The following is a 6,084-nucleotide window of genomic DNA, read 5'->3' on the forward strand; positions in this document are numbered from 1 at the left end:
CACGGGTAACACAGTGCACCTGACTGCACTGACTGCCGACTCCAAACTGTGGTTGACGTCTAGGATCAAGACCATACCGCTGCGCTGTAAAAGTCATGTGATTCCTCGAGGATCATGTCACATGATACTGCATTGTAATTAAAGTTCTCTGGCCGTCATGTCCGTGTGCTCTTCCGTCAAATTCAACACGTGTTTATTTTGGCCCTTTTAACTGCAAATATCGAGTCTATATTTTTATCGCTTTTCGATCCGGCAAATGCTGGCAGAATGGGGAATGAGGTTTATCGATTGCTTTTTGTGGCTTGGTTAAATCATGATTGCAACACATTAGGCCAAATAAAAAACAACAACATGTTTCTCGTCCGGGTTTTCGAAAGAAAGAAGGAAGCGGGGCTTTTTATTCTTTATTTCTTATTTGTTTCAAGATAGCCGCCATTTAAAAATTTCCTGCAATTGTTGGTGCTTCCACTGTTCAATGACACTTTTAAAATGAAATGATAAGTTGGACAAGAGAACTGAACATATTTACAGTGTCATTTAGACTTGTATTGGTCTACAATTTATTTTTCGATGAATTTGTGGACTTTTTCGGTGTTTTTTTACTGCATTTTTCAAAAATAAAAAATAATAAGAAAATCCAGGCGGCCTCCAAAAGGAAGCGAGCGGGGACGAGAAACATGTTGTTTTTTTTACTTCGCCTAATCAAGCAGCTCCACTATTATCGTTGCGCAACAATTAACACCGTGATTATGTAGGCTTTTTTTGAAAAGGCATCATGTGCGTTCAGGGGCGGACCCAGAAATAGTGCCGGGGGGGGGGGGGGGTTATGTCCAGGCCCGTCAGATGTTCATATACGATTGTTGCGGACAGAAGGACCGTGTCATTATTCAAATAATTATTATACATTTTTCGCGTTTTTCGGACGGGGGGGGGGGGGAGGAATTTCGACCGCGGATATTTTGGATATTGATTGATGTTCCTCTTACCTCTAAATGAATTTCTGCATTGTTTGGAGAAAAGTCAATTTTTGGCCGAGTTTGACTAAAAATGTAAGGCTAACCCCTTACGTTTTAGTCAATTTTGGTCAAAAAACAAAAATGCTTGAAACTTGCAGGAAAGATGCCTAAGGGACCCTAGAACACATTCCAATTCGTGTTCTGGACAGACGGTGGTATTCAAAAGAATGTTGCATCTCAAATTTGGGATAAAATCAATCATAAATATGTCAATACTAATCTCAACAAATTGCCGATTTCTGCCAAAATTCTCCAAATGTTGGGCCTTTGGATATTGATTGATGTTCCTCTCACCTCTAAATGAATTTCTGCATTGTTTGGAGAAAAGTCAATTTTTGGCCAAAATTTACTAAAATGTAAGGCTGCCCTTAGGTTTTTGTAAATTTTGGTCAAAATATTAAAATGATTGAAACTTGCAGGGAAGATGCCTAAGGGACCCTAAAACACATTCCAATTCGTTTTCTGGACAGACTTTGGCATTCAAAAGAATATTGCATCTAAAATTTGGGATTTGCAATGGACCGTAGGCATCGTTTTTCAAAATGGCGACGGGCTTCAGGACTACTTTAAGGGGTGATCATAATTTCGGATTGAAATTTCTGCTAAAAGTCATCGGTTGACTTCCCAAAAATGAAAAGAAAATGAAAGATGAAGAAGTACGCTTTAATTCGATGTGTGTCTCGAACGCCTCGGAGAGTTTTGATTCTTTTTCTTGAATTGCGTGCCATATTTTAAATGGGGAGCGCTGATAAAATCCTACAATCAGGCACACTATATCAACTAAAAGTGTACATAATGCGCCCTTCTCACGACTATTTATTTCGGGGGAGACCCGTTCCCATGTACGTCACATTTTTACATTTTGCTAGTGCATTTGTTTGTGGGGTTTTTTTTTGGGGGGGGGCTAGACCCCCCCCCCCCCCCCCCCCCCCCCCCCCCCACCCCAGAACCACCACTGGACCGTGCTATCTTCAGGTCGTTTGCGGGAGTGACCCACGCCAGAGTTCCGCGTGGGGAAAACGGCGCGGCCGGAGCGGGTCGCCCACAGACCTCGCGGCCCGGGGACGCCCGGGCTTGTAGGTCTCGGCGGAGGGGTTTATCCGACTGCCGCGTCGGACCGCGGCCCGCCGACCCCGGGGAATTGTTTACAATTAAAGAAACGTTATTTGAAAGATGTAGGCCTATATTGTATAGCCTATGGCGTTTCTTACGTCCATTGAAAATTGCACCATTAATAATGGTAGTCGTATTGATCGAACGAAACCTAATATTGATTATTATTAAATATTCATTGATTTATGACATAGATCTTTGTTTCGTTTTTAATGCTACCGGAGACCTGCCGAGCAGATGTAAATATCAAACTAAACTAAAGCATTAAACAAAAATAGAGGCTTTTAAAAAATCAAAAAGTTATGTGCTAGCCAAGCATTCAGGGATTGTCTGAGCCATAACAATGCCCCAGCCAATCCCTTAGTTCTCTTCCGGGGTCTCGGCATCCCCGACCAATACACACTTCCTTCCCTATCCATCCATATAACCCCGGAGGGCCAGGCACCATGTAAAAGCAAAGAGCTAAGGGAGGAACAGGGCGGCACCCTAAGCCCTGATCCCCCGAGTGGACCACATGCCCTGAACCTGTACGAAGGCGCCAACCTGGAACTCGCGGACAGTACCAGCAGCAGTGCTTACCGATTAAGCTAAGGTACCGTTGGTGATTTACGACGGGAAATTAAACATCTTATACTAACTGAATGCGCGCGTTGAAAAGCAAAAAGACACAGACGGGATTCGAACCCGGGCTCCGCGATTCGTAGACGACGAATCTAACCACTAGGCCATTCCGCTTCCTTAGAATTCTGCTCAAAAACGATTTGTTTGAATAGGCGGAGAAACACTGAACATTGTTGAGTGCATCTGTTTTATCTAGCTCCATGGACGAACAGAAGTCGATATTTCGTGCAACAATGAGCCAACTGTTTTCATTTGTTTCAGGCCTATACGTGGGCTAAACCTACTTATCGTTACGCAACAATGAACACCGTGATTATGTAGGCTTTTTTGAAAAGGCATCAAGTGCGTTCAGGGGCGGACCAGGAAATTTTGCGGGGGGGGGGGATGTCCAGGCCCGTCAGATGTTCATATCCGATTGTTGCGGACAGGTGGACAGTGTCATTAATAAAATAATTATACATTTTTCGCGTTTTTCGGAGGGGGGGGGGGGGATTTCGACCCCTCTGGATCCGCGCCTGACTTCCATTCTTTGTATTTTTGGACAGATACAGATTCTCAACTCCGTCACTACTATTTCAACATTATACGGACGTATTTAGAAAAGGAAATAAATTGTTTTTACGGATTGATTGTTAACACTATAATCAGGCCTCTGTTCCGTTCGCTGTTTCCAACAGTTTTTCATTAGCCTGTAATCAAACATTATTTTCCTGAAAAATAATGAGAGCAGTATGTTCTCATCCTTAATTCTATATATAAAAAAAGAAATCAAACGTTGGGCGCTGTTCTTGATGTGCATCATAGCGCTTCGCTCGCAACCCCCCCTCACCCCGCCCTGCAAACAGTTCTGACCAAAACGAATAGGAATGTGTTCTAGGGTCGCTTAGGCATCTTCCCTGCAAGTTTCAAGCAATTCCATTTTTTGACCAAAATTGGCCAAAAATGTAAGGGGTTAGCCTTACATTTTTAGACACAAGAATGTGCATAAAGGATTGAATTCTAAAATGCCATTACCTGGGGCTTTATAGAATTTATTGTCATTGACACGCAGGCGCGGATCCAAAGGGTTGATTTTTTACTCAAAATGTAAGTTTTTTACTCTTAAAAATGAATGAACACAATGGACAGCAATTTTCTTTGGGCAGTTCTTCAATTCTCTTTTTTGATTTGCTTTCACACATACATGACAAAATTTGCCAAAAGGAATCAATGTACATGATAGCTAAATAGTCATAGAACAGAGGTATATAAACATAAATATGAAGTTAGGTAATATCTATACAGTTAAATGGTTTAAACTATGATTATTTTTCTTTAACCCTCATCATGTTGGTAATGAAACGATGAACCACTTTTCAGTAATCTTATTAAGCACGAGTATGAGCGGTTTGCGATACAACGCACCGGCAAGCATTGATCAAGACGCCACGTTTGGTCAGCGTTCTAAAGTTATTTGTAATACAGATAGAAGTTATAGTCAGATATGCATTCAAGTGATAAAAGCAAACATGAAACGTTTTTCAATAAAGCATAAAATACCAGCTAAGCTGTTCCCGTGTGTAGAAAACCCAGATAGATATATAGTTAGAAAAAAGGTCATATTTCTGGATCCGCCCCTGGGTCTAGTTAAAAAAAAGAAGTAGACACTACTTTCAACAATTTAAAAAAATCGAAATTGACAACACCAATTTTTGTGAAAATACACAACGTTTTTATTTATGTTTCAATTCAAAATCTCCTGGGCACGACTTAACATTCATATGACAATTGGTTCTGGTCACAGACAAACAACTGAGTGGCAAAACTCAAGAATCATATAGTTTTTACAGTGTAGTTTTAACTGGCAAACAACGAAACGTGAAAACCAAATTGATTGAAGGAAAAGAGATCATATATGAAAGTCAAACCAAAAAGGAACAGATAAAATGCTGCAACAATACGAGAGTGCTCAGACTTAGTAATTTGTAAAAAAAAAATGGACTTTTTAGATTAAAAACAAAAAAGTTTAACATAAACTCAAGGCAACATTAAAGGAAATAATGTGTTAACACATTTATTAACATACCAATGTCAATGCACTGAAATCAACTTTGAATCAATCTAGCAAACAAATAGCAAAGTCAATTTTATCAAATAACACCATGACATCTCAAATTAACTCTTACATTAACAATGAACAATTATCTATCTGTCAATCCGTTTTGTTTTTGCGAGTGAAAATATTTATCCGATTTGAATAGATTCAACAAGGCAGAATCTAGCTTTTATGAAAATACAGTTCTACATGTAATATTGCTCTCTTTTGCGTACACTGTATAGCTGCATTGAATGCATTCATTAACAAAAATCTTATATGATAAATATTCAAGTTGCTTGCAAAAGCAACCCAAAGTTCTACATTGGCTAACATAGAAAATAACCAACGTTCGTCCAAAATAGAAGGATTAAGTAGTCCCAAAATTCTCTTAGTAAAAATGTTCGTACTTAAATACTTTTACCATTTTTGACAACAGAGGCCTTTTACCTCTTTTTACCTCGATACTTTTACCATTTTTGACAACAGAGACCTTTTTACCCCTTTTTACCTCTTTACTTTTACCGTTTTTGACAAACAGAGACCTTTAGGTCTTTTCTTACAATATTTTGCCAGCCATTCCTTTCATACGGCTAGGATTAGATTGTTAAAAAAATGTAAAGATGATCCAATTTTATTATGTGTGTTAACCACAATGTCCTTTTACAATGTAATTCTTGAGACAAAAATAATAGAACCAACATAAACAGAAAACTTGATTTAATCGAAAACAAAATATCTAAATTTAGATGGTCTTAACATTAAAGGGAATATACAACATTTGCAAACATCGAAAAATAAAACTACAAAGTTTTTGCGAAATACCTTAATAGGATGTTGGTAAATGACAGTCTAAAGCATCCTGTAAAATTATGGCACCTGGTATACTGTCATTTTCAAGAAAAGTGGTATTTTTGTATCAATTTCCAACGCTGATCGGCCGATCAGCGTTGGAAACAACTGGCTTTTTTTTTAAATACTGGCCCCAATTGACCATTGCACTTGTTTGCAATCGATTACAAACCTATGAACGGGTACGAGCCAGCTAGACTGGTTCCCTGACCTTACAATTCCCCAATGTATGTAAACTGCTCTGTTTCTTCTTATATGGAGTCAGGGAACCAGACTACAGGAAAATGATCGTTTTTCTTGATTTTTATAGCATTTTCGAACCCAAAAGCTCCAAAAAGTCATTGTAACTATATTTGCTTTATATTTCCAACCCCCCAATTCCATCCATTTCTGAAAATTACAGCAAAA

This window comes from Patiria miniata, unplaced genomic scaffold, assembly GCF_015706575.1.
Source record: "Patiria miniata isolate m_02_andy unplaced genomic scaffold, ASM1570657v1 HiC_scaffold_20, whole genome shotgun sequence".
NCBI classification, from domain to species: domain Eukaryota; kingdom Metazoa; phylum Echinodermata; class Asteroidea; order Valvatida; family Asterinidae; genus Patiria; species Patiria miniata.